The sequence below is a fragment of the Halichoerus grypus genome, chromosome X, assembly GCF_964656455.1.
Source record: "Halichoerus grypus chromosome X, mHalGry1.hap1.1, whole genome shotgun sequence".
In the NCBI taxonomy this organism is placed as follows: domain Eukaryota; kingdom Metazoa; phylum Chordata; class Mammalia; order Carnivora; family Phocidae; genus Halichoerus; species Halichoerus grypus.
The window spans coordinates 126967860-126991401 of record NC_135727.1 but is presented as its reverse complement, the minus strand read 5'-3'; the positions used below and the strand labels follow the sequence as shown (position 1 = coordinate 126991401).

At 43.2% G+C, this 23542-nt stretch overlaps 1 protein-coding gene and 1 long non-coding RNA gene across 2 annotated transcripts in view; one reads left to right on the top strand and one right to left on the bottom strand.

Moving 5' to 3' along the window:
- LOC118532997 (uncharacterized) overlaps positions 1 to 23542 on the top strand; it is a 541221-nt gene that overhangs the window by 154606 nt on the left and 363073 nt on the right. The window lies entirely within an intron of this gene.
- LOC144380364 (uncharacterized) lies at positions 10094 to 20789 on the bottom strand. Its single transcript, XR_013444509.1, has 3 exons — positions 20345 to 20789; positions 19951 to 20024; positions 10094 to 11320 (listed from the first exon to the last, which is right to left on the bottom strand). It is a non-coding gene; the product is annotated as an uncharacterized LOC144380364 (long non-coding RNA).

The following is a 23542-nucleotide window of genomic DNA, read 5'->3' as shown; positions in this document are numbered from 1 at the left end:
TCCACCGTTCATATCTCTTCTCTCCCGAGTTTCACGTGTTTTGCCTTTCCTGAGGAATGGTCTTCCCTGTCAACAGGAGTCCCTTTTTCCTTTGTTCTTTACATCAAAATGTGTGTTACTACCCTAGGTAGTTTTTCTTCCTTTATGTTCCTCGTCTTCCAAGGCTGGATGCCCCTTCCACACTCTTGATTCCAACCCTTCTCCAGGCTGGGATCCTCTCCTTCAAGTGGCAGCTTTCTTCCCCACCTCCGTGGTCCTGGGGACTCTTGTCTTCAAGCTGAGGGACCACGGCGACTGAGGTTCCTTGTACAGAATTCTCCGAGGTTGTGAGTAGGCGTTGGCATTCTTCTCTCGTTCTCAAGATCCTGATTTCTGATTGGAAACTGGGGATGCTAACGTGGTGCGAAGGATGGAATTCCCCCACCACACCCGTTCCTGTATGGGAGCCCTAAGCCCTACTGTGCTAGTATTTGGCGTGGGGCCTTTGGGAAGTAACTCGGTTAGATGAGATCACAGAGCAAGACCCTAATGCTGGGATTAGTGGCTTCATAAGAAGAGAAAGATCGCAGAATCTGCCAGCACCTCGGCCTTGGACTTCACACCCTCCAGAACTGTGAGAGGTAGAGGTCTGTTGTTTAAGCCACTCAGTCGAGGATATTTTGTTCTAGCAGCCCGCTCGCGCTAACACCGGTACTGCAAAGCCTCCGACCCCATCTCTTCCAGGGCAACACAGGTTGCAGTTTCATAGCTCAGTGTCCAGAAAAATGCTTCATGTTTCCAGTTCCCTTACCTGAGTCTACAACCTCAAAATGTTCTCGGTCTTTCCTTCTCTTCAGAACACTGAAAAGACCAAGTCGCTATGTTCTCAAATTATTTATGGCCCAAGGGGGGAAAATGGGAGGCGGTTTATATTGTAAGGGACAGGAATCCCACACTGGAGGTTCATAAAGTTGGGTTTAGTGTGGGAAAGTTGTTTTTTATTTTTGTTTTTGTTTGTAGTTCATAGATTTTTCTAAAGTTGTAAGTAAAGTAAACATGAGAATAAGAACAGGATCCCTGGTAAATACGGACTACTAGTGTAGGCTAAAGCAAAACAGTTTATGCTAGAATATTGTCCACGTTTTCCAATTCTGATTTAAAGTTGGTATAAGCATGTAGGATTCTGTAATTAGCTCTTCAGTTCTGTGATTAACAAAGAACGCTTACAGCCTCGTGCTGCAGGGAGATGGAACCTTTCAGTGGAAATAACTTGTTTGAAAAAACGAAATTTGCTTTGCATTTAAAAAACATAAATAATTATTTGGCTCTCTGGTTGATTGGAAGTTGCAAAAAGGCGATCGTGGTGTCTTTACCTAGTATTTTTTAAAATTAATTTTAATACCAGTTGAAAGTGTGATCAAAGAAGATCTAGCTTTCTCCAAGCAGAACGGTACTTTATTTCTAATCCATTTCAATCCCCTCCAGCCAATTAAACCTGGCAGAGAGGTGGGGCTGGGCCACCCATTACGGTGTGAACAGGAGAGCCCACAGGATGTAAAATGCAATGAATCCGGCCTCTGTTTTAGGCTATCACACTACAATCACATTCTTATTCATAAACACTCATAGTCTCATAGAAAACCCATATTTCTCCTTGTAAGGGGATGACAGAATTATAAATCTCAGTCAAAACGTAAGTTCATACATCTCCCTATTGCTTTTAGAACAGTAAAGCTGAATCCCAAAGTCTGTTAGATTTCAAGAATTTGAATTGTTTCTAAAAAAACCAAAACAATTTCCTTGACTTTTATTTCAGTTAAATGTCATGTTTTAAAGCTTGGCTCAACTATGGATAGGTTAAGAAAATATTTCTTGAAATTAAGGAGGGGATTCTTAACAGCAAACCGAATGAGATAGATTCAAAAGCCTTTTTTAGAACTCGAGTGAAATCACTGAAGGGCTTCGTAAGGAGAGTTTGTATGAACTTTCCTTGAGTGAAAGGGATTGAGAAAGATGCCAACAAACTGTTTTGGGTGCCGTGACTCATGCCGTGTGAACGCAGGAGATTTCTGACTCAAGTCAACCGAGTTGCAAGCGCGTTTGGAGTCCACAAATTTCACTGATGAGTACAAAACATCAAATAGAATCTACTGTTAATAATAGTAGATTAGAAATAAAGTACCGTTCTGCTTGGAGAAAGCTAGATCTTCTTTGATCAGACTTCCAAGTAGTATTAAAATTAATTTAAAAAAATACTAGGAAATGACAGCACAGTCCCCTTTTTGCATGAGCTACTATTAACGTACTATAGTCTGGTGACCGTCGTAGTAATTAGCTTCATTTCACGTGATGGCGTTGTCTCTGGCCACACAGTCTCCCCAGAGAAGCTGGGGACTGGGGTCCCACGCCTTCGAACCACTGTCCTTTGTGCTGCTAATTGATGCACTTGAGGAGAACAGCCAGGTGCCGGCCCCTCTCCCCCTTTTCCTCAACTTTCACCCTCGAGGCCAGCCTTTGGGCGGAGGGTAAGGCCCAGGGGCAGCAAAGCAGAAAAAGAGCTGCAAGCAGAGGTAGAGGGGCAAATGGAAGCGTTGGCTACCAAGATGCCCGGCGGATAGAAAGCCCATTGTTGCAGGGAGGGCCTGGAAGCACAATGAGTCGGTGGGCACAGCCCAGAGCAGAAGGAGACTGTGGGAGAGGCACTGGAGGGAACGATGACATGGAGAAGGTTCCTGCTCTGCCTCAAGAGGAGGAGAAAGCCCCGTACAGACGCAGACGAGGCAGAAAGGGCCAGAGATGGGAGACATGAGGTCGGGGCCCTGGGCTCCGTAGTTAAATAGCATCTGAATCCCAGTTCTGCCGCTTCCTGCTTGGGGGATCTGGGCCACCTTGCCCAGCCACACTGGTTTCCCCTGTCCTCAACAGTGGACAGGAGTAATACTCCTGACCTCGTAAAAATGACTACATGCATTCCTGCACAAGGCTGGAGGCCTTCTGTCGAGTGCTGGCTAAGGTTTGGAGGGCGGAGGCCGGCTGTCTGGGTGAGAAGTCTCAGCCCGCCCCACAGGATGCTGTGTCTTCATTTCTCTGCGCTGGAGGACAGATGTACAATGGGGATAATAACCGTCGTAACCCTGCGGGGCCCTAATAAATCACACACGTAAAATATTTAGCATGAAGGCTCGCTTTCTCAATTTGGAATATGTGCGTTCTGTTATTCAAATAAAGGTGCTTTCCAAATGGCCATAAGGAGATTATCAATAAAGCGCATGGGATTCTGAGGGTCTTCATTTTACTTATCTATCGACATCCCGTAAGGGATTTATAAAGAGGACTCGGAGATTATGAGGGGCGACGGTTTTTAACCAGTGGAAAACTGGCAGTGGGGTTAACGGAAAACTCCTGTCGATACTCTGTGTTTAAGGGTAAAAAGTGCCGCGGGTATTTATTTTAGTGACTGATGTGAGGAGGGGAAACACTGGCTGTTCATTTAGGAAAGGTGCAGTGTCTGCTTTGTGCTCAGATCTGTGCTAGGACCTAGGGGTACAGAGAGAACGTGTGCTGCCTGAGGGAGCGGACTCTAAATTGTCAGGGTGACGAAACAGGCGGCGCAGGATGGCGAGACTCAAAGCGGGCCTCCGTGCTGGTGTCCCCGGGGGCACCCCTGTGCGGATCCCCTCCTACTGCCTTTGCCAAGCCCCTCACTCGTCCCCCGAGGTAGGGCTGCCGGGAAGGAGGGATGCAGGGAGGATACGGCAGCCTCCCTCGGGGTTCTCTGTCCAGGGAGAGGGCACCCCGTCCTCTAATGCCGCATCTCTTAACCTTGGCCCCAGGACATGAGGAGCCGCGTGATTCTTTCTTGTAGGGCCGTGCAGTGCATTGGAAGGTTTTCGTAGCGTCCCGGCTCCCTGCCCAGTAGCACTCTTCCGGCCCTGCCCACGGGGTTCCAGTAGCACTCTTCCGGGTGGGACGACCACAGATGTCTCTGGATGGCCGTGTGGCTTCTGGGGGCAGAATCTCCCCCAGTTGAGAAGCACGGGTCTAATCGCATGGTGTGGGTATGGGGAGCTGTGAATGTCCTCGCCTGGGACTTACTCCTATCCTCGAAAGGGCGGGGCAGGGAAGGGAGCTGTGGTGTTGGGGCGTAGAGAGGATTGGGGGGGAGCAGGCAGGCAGGTGTCCTCCCAGGCTTTCCTCCTCTCTTCCTGCTCTTGTCTTGGATTTTTGTCTCTTCTCCCACGTGAATAAGGTGGATGAGGCCCCTGGGGACAGGTCTTCACAGCTGTCACTTTGAGCTAAATGGCACCCCCTCCATGTTCCAGCCTCACAGATAACACAGTGGAGAATATGATAAGTCCAAAGTCCTCTTCGGTTCCCAGACACCCGTGTCCTTTTCTTCTCTGACACAGCAAAGCAAGAAAATTGGTTTTGCTGTACATGCTATTGTAGGTGATGCAGGGCACCATGTTATTTGGCTCCAGATGCCTTAAAGTCCCACAGACTGGGGTGGCTTAAACACAAGAGATTTATCGTCTCCTAGTTTTTGAGGCTAGAAGTCCAGGACCAAGGTGTTGGCACGATTGGTTCCTTCCGAGGGCTGGGAGGGAGAATCTGCTCCGTGGGCCTCCCCTAGCTTCTGGTTTGCTGACAGTCTTTGGCGTGAGTTGCCTGTAGGAACATCACTCTGATCCCTGCTTCCATCTGTGTATGGCCTTGTTCCAGTGTGCCTTCCTCTCATCTTCCCTTATGCATGTCTGTGTCCTGCCCTAATGTCCCCTTTTTGTGAGGACACCAGTTATATGGGATTAAGGTCTGCTCTAATGACTGCATTCAACTTGATTCCTTCTATAATGACCCAGTCTCCAGATAAAGGTTCCATTCTCAGGGAATGGGGTTAGGACTCCAGCTATGAATTCTGGGGAGTGCACGATTCCTCCCATAGCAGAAACTAATAGAGAAAGCCTGTTCAGTGATACAATGATTAAAGTAGTGGGATAAGGGGAAAAGAGAGGCTATAATGTAGGTAAATTTCGTGTATCATAATAGGACATTGTTAGGTAGAGTTGATAAATCAGAAGCTAGCAGCAGAAATGTATTCTTCGGTGACAGATAAGTACTGAAAGAAATAGAAAGACATGGTTCTCTGTTCTCACACTTGAGGATTGGAGGTGGGTTCAAAACTTCTGGATCTGATTATAAAACCTGTATTAAGGGGTTTACATGAATGGAACTCCTGTCTCCTCTCAAATCCTGCTTCCCATCTCCTTGACTGAAATTTAATGGCCAGTGAAAACTTGAGGCATCGTTAATTCATTCATTAAAATCGCCGAGGACTTTGTCTGGAAAACCACGGGTCCTGCTCTGTCACTCTGCAATATAGGGGCCCAGTGTGTGAGTTTTCTGCTGCTCGTGTAAAGAGTTACTACCAACTTCGTGGCTGAAAACAATCCTGATGTATTATCTTACCGTTCTGGGGCTCAGAATTCCTAAAAGACGATACGTGGCTGAAAATCACAGGGTTGGCAGAGAGTCTCTCCAGGGGAGACTCTGTTTCCTTGTGTTCTAGACGCTGCACGCATTCCTGGTGCTGTGGCCCCTTCCTCCTCCTCCTCCTTCAGCTGCCTCCCTCTTGCACGGATAGACACTTGGGATTACATTGGCCCACAGGGATAATGCAGGACACTGTCCCGTCTCAGAACCCCTAATATAATCACACTAGCAGAGTGCCTTTTGCAGTGTGAGGTAACAGATCACAGGATCTGGGGATTGGGATGGGGGCGTGCGGGGGCAGACGGCCTTAGCCTGTCTACGGAACTCAGGAAAGGACACGGGAAGGCAGTTTGAGGGTGGACGAAGGGGTAAGGCGGTGCAGGAGCTACTCACTGAGAAGAGCCCCGGGCCGTCATCCCTGCACTTCTGCTGGCAGTGCTGGGACCTCTCGTCCCATGCAGGCCACTTACCACGTGTCCTGGTGAAGGTGACGAGAACACGGCAAATGCCACCCACTGCTCTGTGGCCTTGAGACCCTGGAGGGGTTGGTGAGGTCCCTGCGCAGCGCTGTTTTGTCGGTGTGGCTGCCGCATGGTTACTCCTCCAAGCCAGCGGGCGGATGCTGGCTTTCAGGCCACAGAGAACCCGGGAGCGTGGGGACGTTGCCTCGTATACGGAACTGCGAAACTGTGCCGAGAACACCTCCGCGGTTCACTTGACGACCCCGTTAAACACGCAGCACTTTAAAATGCAGATTGGGACTGCGTTAAAATGAAAGAACCAGAACATGATACAGAATCCATCTAATAAATCGGCTTGGGGAGGAGGAGAGAAAGAAACACATGGATGTCGAGAGTATCCAGTAAGGAGAACCTGTGTTCCCTGTGGGGTCTGGCTTCCGAGGAGAGGTCAGGCCCCACTGATCCGCGAGCTGCCCGAGGGGCATATTAATTTAGACGGAGATGACAAAGTCAGTGACGTCTCTCTGCTACTTCCAATGCTGCTGTGGGGCTATACATCCAAACGTAGGGATAAGTTCAATTAAAAGAGAAATATCTAGCAATTACTAAATTGAGTTGTCTTTGTAGGAGTCCCATGCACACACTTGCAGGGACAATTACATGCAATTTGATGTCAAAATAAGGCAAGCCAAGAAGTTAAAAGAAACCTATGGTTCTTCATGTGTCTAAAATAATTTCGTAGGGCGTTTTTTTTTTCTAATTAAGATTTAAACAGGAAAACTATATATATTGGCTTGTCACTTTTATGTTTATTTCTGGAAGAGGTAAAAACCTTAAGAGTTATAATTAAAACCATTATTGAATTTTATATCAGCAAGTATCAGTGTTGTTAGTTTCTTGGTCTTAACCGAGATGAAATTCATGCAAAACATGCCCATCGTTTCTGTTCTAATTACACCAGTCTAGGAGGGGCAAGATTTCTTAATTTCTCCCCAAGGTCAGTTTTGTTAGCATTTAATCCTAATGGGAAACCGTGCTCTCTAGAAGGGGTTAAACTTGGTACGTAGCTGTCTACTGATGATGGAATCTCAGCTGCATAGAACCTAACTGCAGTTACCTGATTCCCCTAGCTGGGAGAGGCAGAGGTAGATGCCGCACTCCAGGGGTGTCTTAGGCAAAGTTTTCCTCTCCATTCTTTACCTCCGCCCTGTTGACTTCATAGGTTCATGCACTTGTTCTTTATGTGGTGTGGCAATTACTGACTCCTGAATGCTTCTCCTTGCATTTCACCCATGAGAAGTCATCAGCAAACCATCCCCAAACCCTGGGTCTCTCCACTCATCCATCATTTCAGTGCCCCATTAACCAGAATTAGTGAATGTAATCCATCAACCTTGAACACTGAAGTGGCATTTACTTAGCTAGCTATTTTATTGGAACTTCATTATTAGAAGGAAAAAAATCAAAATGGCGCAGATCAATATGGCAATGAAATGCTTAACATTCTGTCAGTGCTGGAGCAGATCTTAAAACTCGGTTGAATCTGTCAGCGTAGCACTTAGGTAGCGAGGGGCAGAGATCATGTTTAAATATTTTGCCCTACATCCATAAAGGAAACATGATTTTGGTGTTTGCTTAATAAAAATTGTTTTCTATTAAACAACAAAACCCTCTCCATATCTTTTCACAGAGAAGAAAGTAAATCAAGTTGTTTATTTTTAATTAGGTTAACAATAAGGTGAAACTTTTTTAAGATATCCAAAACATCATTTTAATAAATTCTGCAAATCATCAAGATGTATATTTTTTAAAAAATGCGTATTTTCATTTGACTCCCTCAGAATTTAAGACTTCTAACTTTACTACAAAATTTATTTTAGCTGTAACTTTAGTTTTGGAATTAAGTTAATTTGGGGCATTAAAATGGTTATCATTAATTACATTTTGTCCTTATGTTAGAAAATTATAAACATGTTTTCCTATATGCTTTCCCCTGTTATTTAGGTGGGTGAATGATAAAACACATTGATTGGATGTATGTATTTTAAGTGTAATCCCTATAACAAAGCATTCCAAAATGCTCAGAGAATGCAGAATTATTGGTAATGCATATTCTTGTTCATGGAGAGACATTATATAGATTCACGTTTAATGCGGCAGGCTCAGGCTTATCTGCATCTTGTCTATGGAACATTTTATAAGGCGACTCTCAGTAGTAGATTCTTGAATTCAGTCATTTCCTGTTGATATCAGAGGGTTGCTTTCATACCTTATAGGTAAAAATGGTACAACTGAAAGCATGGTGTAAGGACAAGATCTCTTAATTTTCTGTGTTTCTACTTGGTGTCAGGCCCCATATGGGGTCCCCTCATTACTTATCCTCCGTCCCACCGTCTTTACATTTACTTTGTGTTGGAGAGTTTGGAAGTCTTACTAGGATCCTATTTGATCTGTGCATATGAAGCAAATTAGGTTTGGTAAACAGAAACCAGGTCAGCACAAATGTAGTCTTAGTCTGTCAGTCACTCCCAAGGCCTTTGCATGAAGGCAAGGTCATTCAGCCTAGACCAGGTATCTGGGATGATGCTACCTGTGTGAATTACAAATCCTCCGATTAGACTAGTTATCCGGGATGATGCTACCTGTGTGAATTACAAATCCTCCGATTAGACTAGTTATCTGGGATGGTCCTACCTGTGTGAATTACAAATCCTCCGATTAGACTAGTTATCTGGGATGGTCCTACCTGTGTGAATTATAAATCTTTCAGCTTAGAGCAGAGATCTGAGATGATGTTATATACATGAATGATAAATCGTGCAGCCTATGGGCGCCTGGGTGGCTCAGTCGGTTAAGTGTCCAATTCTTGATTTCAGCTCAGGTCACAATCTAGCCCATGTCAGGCTCCGTGCTAGGCGTAGAGCCTGCTTGAGACTGTCTCTCTTTCCCTCTCCCTCTGCCTCTTCTCTCTCTCTCTCTCTCCCCCTTTCTGAAAAGCAATAAATAAATAAATCCTGCAGCCTAGACCAGGTATCTGAGATGATGCTCCATGTGTGAACTATAAATCCTGCTCTGGCCTTCCCCCACAAAGTGCTGCGAGCCTTTTACCTGGTGTCTGAACTCTGCAGAGGAGAACATATTGCATCTTAGGTTTTGCAGACACGACCTCTGAGCTGATTCTAAGCTCTGGGTTTGAAAATGCCAATGATTCCATCAGTCAGCGTGGAGGATTCTGGGAGTCAGGTAAAAATAGAATTTGGGGGCAGTGAGCCCGTGTGTCTGGAAACCCATCTTGTCATTTTCCTAAGACCTGAGTGCACAGTTGGAGCAGAAATAGCCAGCAAGTGGGAGAATCCCCACACTTGGCTTCATGATCCCTGGAGTGAAGGTTGTTGTGATGGGAAGAAATCGAGTAGAAGCCTACAGAGCTGGCTTCCCTATTAAAATACTGAAACAAAATTAATATTGCATTCCTGGGGAGAAAGGCAAAGATTGGTGCCTCCATCAGAACTCAGAAATTTCAGGTCACAACCCCATTTGACTCCTCGTTTGAGCTGTGTGGTAGACGCCTGGGACTTGGAGAATGATGTAGATTCATAATCACAGAGAGATACTGGCTTGATTCGTAGCTTTGGTCTGGATATCATTTGTCTTATTTGAACACATAACAAACAGCCTGGCACCAGATAGTCAGTTAATGAGCTGCCCCTTTTTTACCTATATTTATTCTCCCAGTATCTGTTGTCTTCTAGATACTTTTTTCACATACACCTAACCAAGTTTGAGCAGGCAAATGGGCATCGACTTAGACCCTACATTGTTCCCACTGCTTCGTAGCTTTGCATGTGGTCATGTCACTAAGTGCAGGCCCGTGGGATATGAATGGTAGTGCCATGAACAATTTCTGCCTGCTGTCTGTGAGGAAGAAGGACAGATGCCTTCCATTCTTGTTTCCTTCTTGTTGGCTTAACAGTGTTGGCAAGTGGGGCAGTTGACTTTCACCCAGAGATGTCAGCTCAGATGTTGAGGATGGGATGGCAAAGCCACCCTTCCAGCCCGTGGCCATCCACCCATCTCTGGGTTGCTGCAGAAGAGAGAAGCAAACATCCATCCTATTTGAACCATTGTATTTATAGTCTCTGTGTTACAGCAGTTTAGTTTGATGCCCACATAACGGAGAATATAACTCTCTCTGCGCTTAAATTCACTACTCCACATTCAGCGTGGGATGTTTGTTCCATCCCAGATGCCTGGGTTTTCTTGGTCCCTCGCAGTCCCTATTGTCAGAGTGCTTGGGTTTCTCTCTGTCAGCCTCTCATTGTGCCAAACCATCACAGTGCAAATTCAGCTCACACTCCCTCCCTTCCACAAAGGGCAGCTCTCTCACACACTCACCCCCACACACACACGTGGGTGTCACAGAATCCACTGATTATTTATATACTCTAAAATTAAAATGCTCTTCAGAAATAAAAGAAGAGCAATTTTACAGTGGAGAAGTCTGACAAACCCAGTGATCAAGGTTAACATCGACCGTGGAAGTCATGTTGACAGCATGTAACCTTGATATGATGTAACGAGAAAGACAATTGACCCGTGTGATCTTCCTCTCAAATACTCATAAACCCAGTTGGATCATGAGAAAAAACATGAGAAAAAAGCAGAATTGAGAGATGTTTTACAAATTACCTGACCAGCATTCCTCAGAGCTGTCAAGGTCATCAAAAACAAGGAAAATCTGGGAAACTGTCACCGTCTAATGAACGAGACCAAGAAGACATGACCGTAAACATAATGTGATGTCCTGGTCAGTAGTCAGTGGGATCCAGAATTCAGGGAGACAAGAGGAAGAACATCTTTGCAATTGCAGTAGGAGATAAGGAAGAAAAGATCGTCCCTTTCCCAGGCAGAAAAAAAAAAAAAAGTCGGTTTACACTAAGAAGTTCCAATCCGAGGACTTCTATTTTCACTCTTCACAGAAAAGTACACAACTTGGCTGATAATGAGGGAAACAGTCATGGGATGAAAGGTTTAGGCATTAGAAAAAAAAAAAAATCTGTCCAAAGATTCAGAAAAATGGAAGACATATAAGAAGTCTCCAAGAACCCAGAACCAAAGACTAAATATGACAAGACTTCTTAGTCTCTCTATATTGTATCTTCTCTCTGGTTGTTGGTTTAATTTGCTATGTTGGTCACTTCCAGTGCCCAGGAAGCATGGGTAGCAGGGCTCCTCCACCCCCATTCATGGGTTCACCAGAGACGTAGTAGTGCTCTTTACTGAGGCAGAGAAATGGCCCCCTAGTGCGGAGAAGGGCCCTGGGGCCAGGCTGCCTGATTCCAGTCTTTGATGTCATTTTAGGCAGGTACTTTGTCTCTCTGTTTTCTCATCTGTAAAATGAAGATAGTACACATCCCCCAAAATTGTGATAATTAAATAACAAACGCAGAACACATAAGCCAGCATTTGACATGTGGATCAGCTCAGAATTGGACTGTTGATGGGAGGATGTATGCAAAACTGGACCGGAGGAGTTGAAAGCATGGGCTAGGGGCGCCTGGGTGGCTCAGTCGGTTAAGCGGCTGCCTTCAGCTCGGGTCATGATCCCAGAGTCCTGGGATCGAGCCCCGCATCGGGCTCCCTGCTCAGTGGAGAGCCTGCTTCTCCCTCTCTCTCTGCCTGCCTCTCTGCCTACCTGTGCTTTCTCTCTCTGTGTCAAATAAATAAAATCTTTAAAAAAAAAAAGCATGGGCTAGATACCCGAAGAAATAGGAGATAGCCTGGGGCACCTGGGTGGCTCAGTTGTTAAGCGACTGCCTTCAGCTCAGGTCATGATCCTAGAGTCCTGGGATCGAGTCCCGCATCAGGCTCCCTGCTTAGCAGGGAGTCTGCTTCTCCCTCTGACCCTCCCCCCTCTCATGCTCTCTCTCTCTCATTCTCTCTCTCAAATAAATAAATAAAATCTTAAAAAAAAAAAAAAAGAAATAGGAGATAGCCTGATAATATAAGGGAGACCGATAAAGGGGTTATGGGACTGGAGGTGGAAGGTGTTGTATGAGCACATGAGCTACAGGACTAGGACTCTTAGTGGCCAGAGAGAGGAATATTTAATATTAAGATGTCTGAGACGAAGCCATCCCAAAGGATGACCAGGATTGAAGGAAAGATAGGGAATATTTGGAGAAGTCGGTGTTTGGGGACATGCACGGGATGGCTAGTCAAAACAACAAAGTCATAATGGTTTATTGCGTCTGTAAAGACAAAGTTAAACATGAAGGGAAGATGCAGAAGCAAGAATACTCCGGACCTGTCCACAAGGGCCACGGACTGATGAACGTAGGGGAAGTTAGGCGAAGGTGAGAGGTGCGCGGCTGGTATGCAGAGAGGAGAGACCATCCCACTGAGGTATTGGAGCTAGAGGTGTACAGCATTCCCGGAATTGAGCAGTGTTAAAGAGAACTGAAATTGACTCACTGTACCACCACAGCGTAGTAAAATGCTTTCTCGGAACTGGTTTGATTCCAGATCGCCGTCAAAGTAAAATGCCAATCTGCATATTCCTCTTAAGGTATAATGTATGACTTTGTACATGGTATGAGATTCATTTTGGCTGACAAGTAATGTGAACAATAATTGTGGGTTTTTGAAAATTGGTGTATTGCATTTGAAGGTCAGTGTCCTCATTATATGTCGTATGCTTGATTATGCCTTCGATTAGCTTGTAATTCGGAGGGTCTTCATGTTCTTTCTCATGTGCACTGCATTTCCCCTTGTGGAAGATGCCAATCATCAGGAAAAGGGCATGTTTTGTAGGGACGCGATGGAGTTGCTAAAGCAAAATGATTATAACTGAATTGGGGTTCTTTCTCTTGTAACTTTTGTTACACCATTTTGCATGTAGAATGTGATAAAATCTGAATCCTTCATTAATCGGTGGCTTCAACGTTCCCATGTCATATGACACGTTGAATCTTTCATTGTATTCTCAGTTCTTTCTTTTGGCTGTGAATTTGACCTCAGAAGTACTATTTTTTTTTCCCTTTTCTTCTTTTTAAAGATAATAACCAAATGTGATTCTCTTTGAAGGGACATTTTTGTCCAGAATTTTGAAGGATACTAATGTAACTAATCTGGATGGCTCTGGGATTCAAAGTGAGTGTGTATTTGGACTAGTGACATTCAAGAAAAGACCTTTGATATTGTCACAGTTTGCAAAGCGATTACATAATATAATTGATTCAAGATCATGTCTTTAAAAACTTAACTCCTTACTGATAATGTAACAGATAATGTTGATACCACTGACATTGAAAATCCTTTTCCAAATAATGGAATCTAATCATAGAAAACCGAATCACCACTTACTTTATTGCTAGACTTAGTTTATTTTTCAAGGTCATTTTAGCTTTACTGAATTATTGTAAAACTGTAAGCAAATGGCACCTGTATTTTGTGGAGAGCCTCAATTTTAAAAGTGCATGGAAAGTTGCTTTTTCCGTTTCTGTGTTGTTGGAGAATACAACAGAGGACCCTGAGTAGTTGGGGAGTTCTAGTCTACCAGGGGCTTAGAGGCAGGACAACTGACAAGTTGACCTCTGGTTCTTTTTCCATCATGTGATTCTAGAATTTCTATAAAAACATCACATGCCCTGGAGACCACGGTAATTGCAGAAGAAATCTGGGCTTGCCATCATCTGCTATTATTGACTTTGGGTCTATTCCAGGACAAGCCATTTAGCCTCTGTGATAGTCTAAGTTCCTCATCGGTCTGCAGAGGGAGGTGGGTAATGATTATCCACACTGCAGAGCTATTGAGGAGAATCGTTTGTGATGCATCATGCTAAGATTAAAGGTGCAACTGAAGTTGCTAATTTTTAACATGCTTATAATTAACATGTCTTCAACCATGTTATGGTATCATCATTCAAGCAGAGGAAATGGATGTAGCTATGGAGAATAATGTATTTGTCTTTACTTAACGGTTCTCAGAGTGTGGTCTTTGGACCCGCAACATCAGCATTACTTGGGAACTGGTTAGAAATGCAAATTCTTAGGCCCCCATCCCAGACCTGCTGAGTCAGAGCCTCTGCTGGTGGGTCCTGGCAATCTGTGCATTAACAAACCTCCAGGGATTCTGATTCAAGTTCAGGTGTGAGGCCCACAGCTCTAAACCAGAGGTCAGAGGTTTGCTATAAAGGGCCAGATGGTGCATATGATTGGCTTTGTGGGGAGTAGGTTTTCCATCTCAGCCACACAGCTCTGCTGCTTTAGCCTGAAAGTGCCCCCAAACAATGCAGGAGTGAATGGATGGGGCTGTGTTCCAATAAAACTTTATTTATTAAAAGAGGTAGGTGGGTCTGCTCAGTGGGCTATCATTGCAGACCCCTGTTTAAAACTTCTCTTACTGGGGCACCTGGGTGACTCAGTCAGTTGAGCATCTGACTCTTTATTTGGGATCAGGACATGATCCCCAGGGCTGTGAGATCCAGCCCTGCATTGGGCTCTGCGCTCAGCAGGGAGTCTCTCTCCTCTCCCTCTCCCACCTCTCCCTGCTCATTCTCTCTCACTTAAAAATAAATTAAAAAAAAAATAAATCTTTAAAACTTCTCTTACTAATTTTAGATCAATTGGGCTTGTCTTCTGTGAGTTGAAGAGATTTATCCACATATATTTTTAAAAGATTGTTTTTTATGCAGAATATGTTTATTCCTGAGTATATATTGAAAATACGATTTTTCATTATTTAAATTTGTAAGGCTTTTATGTGTAAACAGAAGAGATACTTATGATAAAATTAACTTAGGGAAGATATATATTCACTTTAAAGTATTAATAGTATATTTGGATTCATTATAAATACATAATGAACAAAATCTTACCTTAGATCTTATTACTTACTTTGGACCATTTCTTATATGTCATCATCCTTGCATTACAAGAACTGAGTTTTAACGTCCCCTCTCAGCATGGGAGGACTTCATAGGTATCTTTGCCTTCACCCTTACCACTAATAAATGAATGTCATTGATCGTTTAAGGAATCAGACATTGGAAGCTGTGTCAACAAAAAACGTTCACTATTATCAATGTTCCTGATCACGTAGATGCTTGGAATCCATCAGTTAGAGAATGTATCAGTCAAAGATTAATTCATGATACAACTTCACATGATTCGCTTTATAATATTTTCAAGTTGCAACCCTAGGTTTTAATAGATGTCATTTCTGATTTACGGGTGAGCATATCCTGGCAAATCATTTCTTTCAGCTGCTTGTTTAGCACAATGCTTTGACTTGGTGCCATAGTTGATGCCATTTTCAGTCGAGATAAATGTGCTATTTAAGCCTCATCAGCTGCCACAAACGTCCAGGAAGCAAAATCTCAGTGACTCAAGGTGATCTCAGCTTGTTCTTTGACAGGCTTCTGGAATGGAGTTTGCTTTTCCAGCCATGACAACCTGGTCGAGTCATCTGTCCCCACTCGTTCCCCTGCGGGTTGCAATACTATGTGGCTGATCATGGAAATACTCGTGTAGATAGCTCACATTCGTGGTTTCCAGAAAGTTTTTAATACTAGGGAGTGTTCTTAATATATATAATTCCCTTTCTTCTAAATCCATAAACATGATTTAATAATATATACCATGAGTAAATTTTAATAATACATTGTTAATATTTGTATGTATACAAATGCAGTACATGGTAAATGTAAACTATTTTCCCTTCCATTTCTTAAAATCAAAGCTGATAGGAAATATTTCTTTTAATTTTAATTTTTATTTGCATTCCAGTATAATTAACATGGAGTGTTAGTTTTAGGTGTACAATGTAGTGATTTAGCAATTCTGTGTCTTACTCATTGCTCATCAAGAGGACTGTACTCAATCTCTATCATCTGCTTATTTCACCCATCCCCCAACCTCCTCCCCTCTGGTAACCATCAGTTTGTTCTCTAGAGTTAAGACTGTGCTTTTTGGTTTGTCTTTTTACCCCCTTCATTCCTTTCTTGTTTCTTAAATTCCACATAGGAGTGAAATCATATGATATTTGTCTTTCTCTGACTGGCTTATTTCGCTTAGCATTATATTCTCCAGATCCATCCATGTTGTTGCAAATGGCAAGATTTCATTCTTTTCTTATGACTGAGCAATATTCCATTGTGTATATCTCTACCACATCTTTATCTATTCATCAACTGATGGACACTTGGGCTGCTTCCATAATTTGGGTGTTGTAAATAATGCTGCTATAAACATAGGGGTGCATATAAGTTTTGAATTAGTGTTTTCATATTCTTTGGGTAAATACCCAGTAGTGCAATCACTGAATCACATGGTAGTTCTATTTTTAACTTTTTGAGGAACTTCCATACTGTTTTCCACAGTGGCTGCACCAGTTTGCATTCCCACCAACAGTGCGCAGGGGTTCCTTTTTCTCCACATGCTCAACAACACTTGTTGTTTCTTCTGTTTTTGACTTTAGTCCTTTGACAGGTGTGAGGTGGTATCTCTTAATTTGTTTTTCCCTGTTGATGAGTGATGTTGAACATCTTTTCGTGTATCTTTTCGTGTATCTGTTGGCCATCTGTCTACAGGTCTTCTTTGGAGAAATGTCTGTTCATGTCTTCTGCCCATTTTTAATTGGATTATTTGATTTTTTGATGTTGAGTTGTATACATTTTTTACGGATATGTCATTCACAAATATCTTCTCTCGTTCAGTCAGTTGTCTTTTAGTTTTTTGATTATTAATGGTGCTGTGCAGAAGCTTTTTATTTTGATGTAGTTGTAGTGGTTTATATTTGCTTTTGTTTCCCTTGCCTGGATCTAGAAAAATGTTGTTAGGGCTGATGCCAGAGAAATTACTGCCTGTGCTCTCTTCTAGGATTTTTATGGTTACAGGTCTCACATTTAGGTCTTTGATCCATTTTGAGTCTATTTTTGTGTATGGTGTAAAAAAGCCGTCCAGTTTCATTCATTTGCACGTGTCTGTCCAGTTTTCCCAACACCATTTGTTGAAGGGACTCTTGTTTTCCCATTGGATAGCCTTTCCTGCTTCGTCGAAGATTAATTGACCATATAATTGTGGGTTTATTCCTGGGCTCTCTTTTCCTTTCTATTGATCTGTGTTTCTGCCGGTACCATACTGTTTTGATCACTACAGCTTTGTAGTATAGCTTAAAATCCGGGATATTGTGGTACCTCCACCTTCGCTTTTGTTTTTCAAGATTGCTTTGACTCTTTGAGGTCTTTCATGGTACTATACAAATTTTAGAATTGCTTGTTTTAGTTCTGTGAAAAATGCTGTTGGTATTTTGATAGGGATTGCTTTAAATGTGTGGATTGCTTTGGGTAATATGGACATTTTAACAATATTGGTTCTTCCAATCCATGAGCGTGGAATATTTTTCCATTTGTTTGTGTCATATTTAATATCTTTCATCAGTGTTTTGTAGTTTTCAGAGTACAGGTCTTTCACTTCCTTATTAGTTAAGTTTATTCCTAAGTATCTTATTATTTTTGGTGTAATTGTAAATGGAATTGTTAAGTGTAAGTACATAGTTTATTGATAATAGAAAATCATTTCCTATTCTTCTCTACATTTACAGAGCCCAGGATTATTATGAAATATATTTTGGAGAGCTTAAAGCACTAACATAGACTTTTACTAAGAAGAGAACCACTATAAATATTTGCTGAGATATTGAGTGCATTAATTAATGAATAAATGAGTTAATCAGTGAAGCAGTGACTGAATATAGGAGAAATTCTTTTTTTGAGGAACATTAATTGAAATGTGCTTTAACAAAACAGCCCCATGTAACTACTCCAAAATGATGATAGATGACTGCCCTATGTCCATATGTGAAAACATGTATATATTTATTTATACTGGATATATATTTTTCTCTTATTTAGCATATCTATTTTATGCTGTATCCTTTTTTAAAAAATAAAATTACTATAAATATCTGTGGTTATACTGAAGCTTCCACAGGCACTAAAAGCAAAAAGTTCCATTAGTTCCATTCCCATTGCATCCAAACTTTGAAAAATGTTACTTTTGGATAATTTTTAACCATGTTTTTGTATTTTTTTCAGAATTTGATTATGTTATACTTATTTTTAATATGCACTTTTTATTTCTTCCTTGCCAGTTTTTTTTTTTTTTTTTTACATTTTAAAATTGTTTTAGAGATTATATAACCCATAGAGAGCTCAGTTATTTTTTCAGTGTTCCTGTAACAAATGGCGTGAGGGCCTCCTCGGGGTTAGGCAGAGTATAACGCCCAGATGGGAGAAAGCGAGTAAGACAGAACTGGAACAGGAGAAAGTAAGGAGCCCCTGCAGGGCAGTGCAGCGTGAGAAGTGCCATGAGGAACCCACCTCCCGCACTCTCTAGGGGCACGTGCATGGCCTCCTAGCCCACCCAGCAGACCGTGTCAGGGAAGGACCTCCTTTAGCAGCTGACATCCTGCAGGGTGACATGTGATCAGACGCCGTGTGACTTCCAAACACAGGAAGTGTAGCAAATTCACATATTGCAAATAACTTATTGTTTTTAAAAATTTTAATTCTCGGGACGCCTGGGTGGCTCAGTCGGTTAAGCGTCTGCCTTCGGCTCAGGTCATGATCCCACGGTCCTGGGATCGAGTCCCGCATCGGGCTCCCTGTTCAGCGGGAAGCCTGCTTCTCCCTCTCCCTCTCCCCCTGCTTGTGTTTTCTCTCTCTCTTTCTGTCAAATAAATAAATACAATCTTTAAAACAATTTTTCAATTCTAGTATATTTAACATACAGTGTTATATTAATTTAAATTATTGCAAATAACTCTTGCACATTCCCAGCGTAGGTACAAATTGGAATAACCCTTGAGGAGAAATATATGGCAGTATCTGTCAGTATTAAAACTATGTTGATTGGGTAGCGTTTGTTGACCCACCTATTTCATTTTTAAGAATTTCTCCTACAGATATATTTGTGCATTTGTGATAGGGCATTTGTATAATATCATTATGACTGACATATCATTAGTAAAGGATGCCAGGCAACCTAAGTCTCCCTCGGTGGAGGAAGGATTAAATAGAATACATATGCTCAAAGATGGGCTTGGCACTACGGTGTAGATGTTAAGTGGAAAAAAGTGCATTTATGCACATGCGAGCTCATAGGCATGTATGTTCATGTGAGTACCCATGTGTATTATTATTTATTGAGAGAGTGCATAGCTTTCATTTTCAAAGGAATTTATGACCCAAAGAATATGACCCATTTACTAGGTACATTAAATATTGTTGCTACATTTGAATAAACTTTTTAAGGTAGCATCTCAGTGTGCCTGGCTGGTTCAGTTGGTAGAGCATACAGCTCTTGATCTCAGGGTCGTGAGTTTGAGCCTCACATTGGGCATACAATTTACTTAAAGGAAGATAAAAAGGTAGCATCTCATCTTCCATACACACTTAGTGAGTTGCTGTCTGCATCCTACAAAGTTGTTCAACTTTATTTTTTTTATTTTTAAATATTTGTTTATTTGAGAGAGAGAGAGAGAGAGCGCACAGAGGGAATGTGAGAGGGAGAAGCAGACTCCCCGCTGACCAGAGAGCCTGATCTGGGGCTTGACCCAGATGCTGGGATCATGACCTGAGCCGAAGGCAGACGCTTAACAGACTGAGCCACCCAGGCACCCCTAGGTTCAACTTTAAAACTCCTCGAGCCTAATACAGTATAGCGTCGACGGATTATTCACCTTAGAAATGTGGATTAAACAGGCATGTGCTAAGTCTTGAAGGGGCTATGAGACCACTTTAAATAGTGGCAGAATTGGGTCTATGTGTGTAAAAGCAAGGAAGAGATTGTGAAATACCTAAAAGCCAACGACTAAGAGAAATGTCACACAGGGAGACTCTGAGGAATCTGTGCAATTATTGTAACAACCTCACATTATGTACAGAGACAGCGCGATAGAGACGTGTGTAGAACACAGCCATGAACCGGCTGAGTACCCAAACAGTCATGGACATACCTGCTGACCTTGTCGTTAGAAAACCAGCGATCGTATGGCCTGGACAGGCTCCAGTCACGAAGGGCAACGAAGAGCTGAAGTTGAAACATAACCAAACTTAATTATAATCAATGCAGGGAAAGACTGTCTCCCTTGTCTTCAATAATAACAAGTCATTTTATAAATTTAAACAAATGTCATCCTCACAAACTTTTTTTAGATTTACTACAAAGGGACTAATGCACTCGATTAGGGGAAAATCTAAATATTTATTGTGATGGAAATATCATAAAAGTGAATTATGGCTATAAATGATATATTTATATAAATTATGAAATAAACATCATAAAAATGACTTTTTCAGTGTAAAGGAAAAATGCCCTTCTTTCTGTTTTTCTGTGTGTTCATTACTTACAGGATACTTTGTAGTCCAGATGTGTGTGGGTTCCCCCCCCACCAAGCAATTCTGTGACGGCAGCGGAGCATCCTGCCGTCTCACTCCATCAGACCCAGTCCACCTGGAGATGGGGTCAGACCCCACAGGGTCAGGGCTCAAGGGCTCAGCCCCACAAGACTACCCTCCCCCACCCTTTAGATGCTGATCTGATCTCCACATTGTCACCTGTGTTTGTCACCGTCTGTCTATAAAGCAGAGACGCCTCCTCTTCAGTTGTGATTAATTTGCTGGAGCAGCTCACAGTACTCAGGAAAGCATTTTACTTCCTGGACCGCGGGTTTATTAGAACAGGATATAACCCCGCAGCAGTCCGATGGGAGGGGTCAGTAGAGGGCGCTGCGTGGGGAGGGGCTGGGAGCTTCCCTGCCACATGGGCACCAACACCGTTCACCGACCCGCAAGATCCTCGCACCCTGCCATTTTGGATGTTTGTGGAGGATTTACTATGTAGGCAGGACTGATTGGATCATCGGCCGTTTGTGATGGAGTCGCCTGCAGCCCTCTCCCTTCCCCAGAGTCAGACGTGGGGCTGAAGCTTCCAACCCTCTCATCACCAGCTTGGTTCCCCTGGCAACCAGCCCCCTCCTCAGAGGCTTTCCAAAAGTCGCCTCATTCGCTTAACCTCAGGTGTGGTTGAAAGCGGCTCGTTAGGAATAACAAAAGCACCCGTATCACCCTGTGGCTCTGGAGCTACTTCAGGAACTGGGAATAAAATTAAGTTTAGTAACGGAAGATGCCTCTTTGTTCTTACAGAGGAAATGACAAGAGTTTTGGGAGCTGTGTGCCAGGAACCACGGACAGAGACCAAATACCTATTTCTCCTGTAAATCACAATATCACAGCCACAAACCAGCTGTGTTCATGAAGTTCCTACGGAAGATGTGATAAGATGCGGAGTCCACTCTTGACCGATCTGTCTTTGGCTCCTCAGTTACTACTCTCCCACTTAAGCTCTCTCAAAGTAGCCGACGCTTGTTTTTCCCGAGTGGGTGCTGAAGGTGCATGGCCTGAGGAAAGGCAGTGGATATCTCAGAAGGCTCACTCCCTACCTCCTTTTACTTTAATGTGGCACTGCACAATAAACAGAAATTAGAAAGTGGAAGCTACTCCATTTCTTAGCAAATACTTAACATTCCTGAACTCCAGGTGTGCTTCCGAACTCCCTGAAACAGCTTGGGGTTCATAGGGGTGACCTCTCAGGGTGTGTTCCGTGTAGATCCGCCCTCCTGTGCGGAACACAGCAATGTAGCCGAGGCACAGGACGGCAAGAGCGCCTGGCTCTGCGGGTCCCAAACAGACCAGCTCCAGCCACTCGCTGCCGACACAGTCCAAAGGCAGAGACGGTGGAGTTCAAACAAGAAATTCATTTCAGGGACACAGACACCAGCAAGACAGCGGACTAACATCTCACAGGCTGTCTCCAAAGTGCTGAAAATACTTCCAGGTCTATAGAAGGAAAATCTGGGCCAGAGGTACTAGGAGGTGGGCGGTAAAGGTCAGGTCCGTCGTTGTCTTGGGGTCAGTCACGAGGTTCTTGCTGGCTCAGGGCAGTCCTTATGGCTTGAGGCAGTAGTTTCGGTTCCCATCAGGAACACTTTGCTCTCCCTGTCTTTTGCCTGATTTAAGAGATAAGCTGGAAAGAACTTCATTAATTAGGAGGTTTGAGGTCAACGTGGAGGTCGTCGAAGTCCTCTTTCAGAAAAGCCAAGTGCTGCCGCTGTTCTTGACATCCGTGTGGTCTGATGTCTTTGAGCATCGTGGAGGGTTCGTTAACACTTGTGTTTTCTGTGGCCACCTGTCTGCATGTCATCCACGGAGAGACACAGCTCAGTCAGTTGGAAAATTTGGAGCATCTCCGTCCTTAGTACCATGAGCATCTTGTCTCGTAGAGTGGCAATGAAACGGTGCAGGAAGAAAGCACGGGACAAGCCTACTCTGTTTTCAAAGGAGAGACCAAAGAAGAAAATTCATGGGCCTCAAACTAAGAAAACTCTTCGAGAAGAAAATTATTTTTTCTGTGAATGTATTTGTTTGTTGGCCTCTGGGGCCATAAAGAATCTCTGAGAACAATTCTGAAACGGAAGTTGTCAAGGTCATAAAAGGCAATTTTTCAAACCCAGATGACCACCTGACCTCTTTCTGGGAACTTTCGTTCACTTTCAGTATTAACATGCCCGGATGAGTTAAAGAATGAAGACAGTGAACATGTTTGAATATCCTTTCTCAAGGCACCCAGAGAGGCCCCATTTCAGCTACATCTCCTGGAGAACAATACTGAAATGGAAAGACAAGAAATTAATGAAAGGTACACTAGGGAAATGATTCTTCCAGAGTCCCCCTAATTTTACCCAACTGGTAGAGACTCTATCCACTGGATAGAAATTAACTTGTATGGTAATAGTAACCATAAGTACTGAATAAAAACCCAACTTCAGACTCTGTGCTAACTGGGTATATACATATGTATCCATGTATTAGGTAATCCTTCCAACAGATGGAGACACAGGAATTATTTACACCATGTTTTTAAAGTTTGTTTTCTTTTTAAAGACCCTACTTAGAGAGAGAGTGAACGAGAGAGAGAAAGAGAGCGCATGAGCCCGGGCAGTGGGGGGGAGCCAAGGGAGAGGGAGAAGCAGACTCCCTTCTGAGCAGGGAGCCTGACCTGGGACTCTATCCCAGGACCCCAGGATCATGACCTGAGCCAAAGGCAGATGCATAACCAACTGAGCCCCATATTTTTAAAGTTTTTAATTTTAATTCCAGTATAGTTAACCTACAGTCTTATATTAGTTTCAAGTGTACAATACAGTGATTCAGCAATTCTGTACGTTACCCACTGTTCATCTTAAGTCTATTACTTTTACTATATATATATTTTTTTAATTTTATTTATTTATTTGACAGAGATAGCGAGAGCAGGAACACAAGCAGGGGGAGTGGGAGAGGGAGAAGCAGACTCCGCCCTGAGCAGGGAGCCCGACGCAGGGCTCGGTCCCAGGACCCTGGGATCATGACCTGAGCCGAAGGCAGACGCTTAACGACTGAGCCGCCCAGGCACCCCTTTACTGTATTTTAAATAAAAAAATTAATCCCCTATTTCAAATAAAGACAGTAAAATTTCAGGGGCTTAGGAAACGTTTCTATTTATAAGAA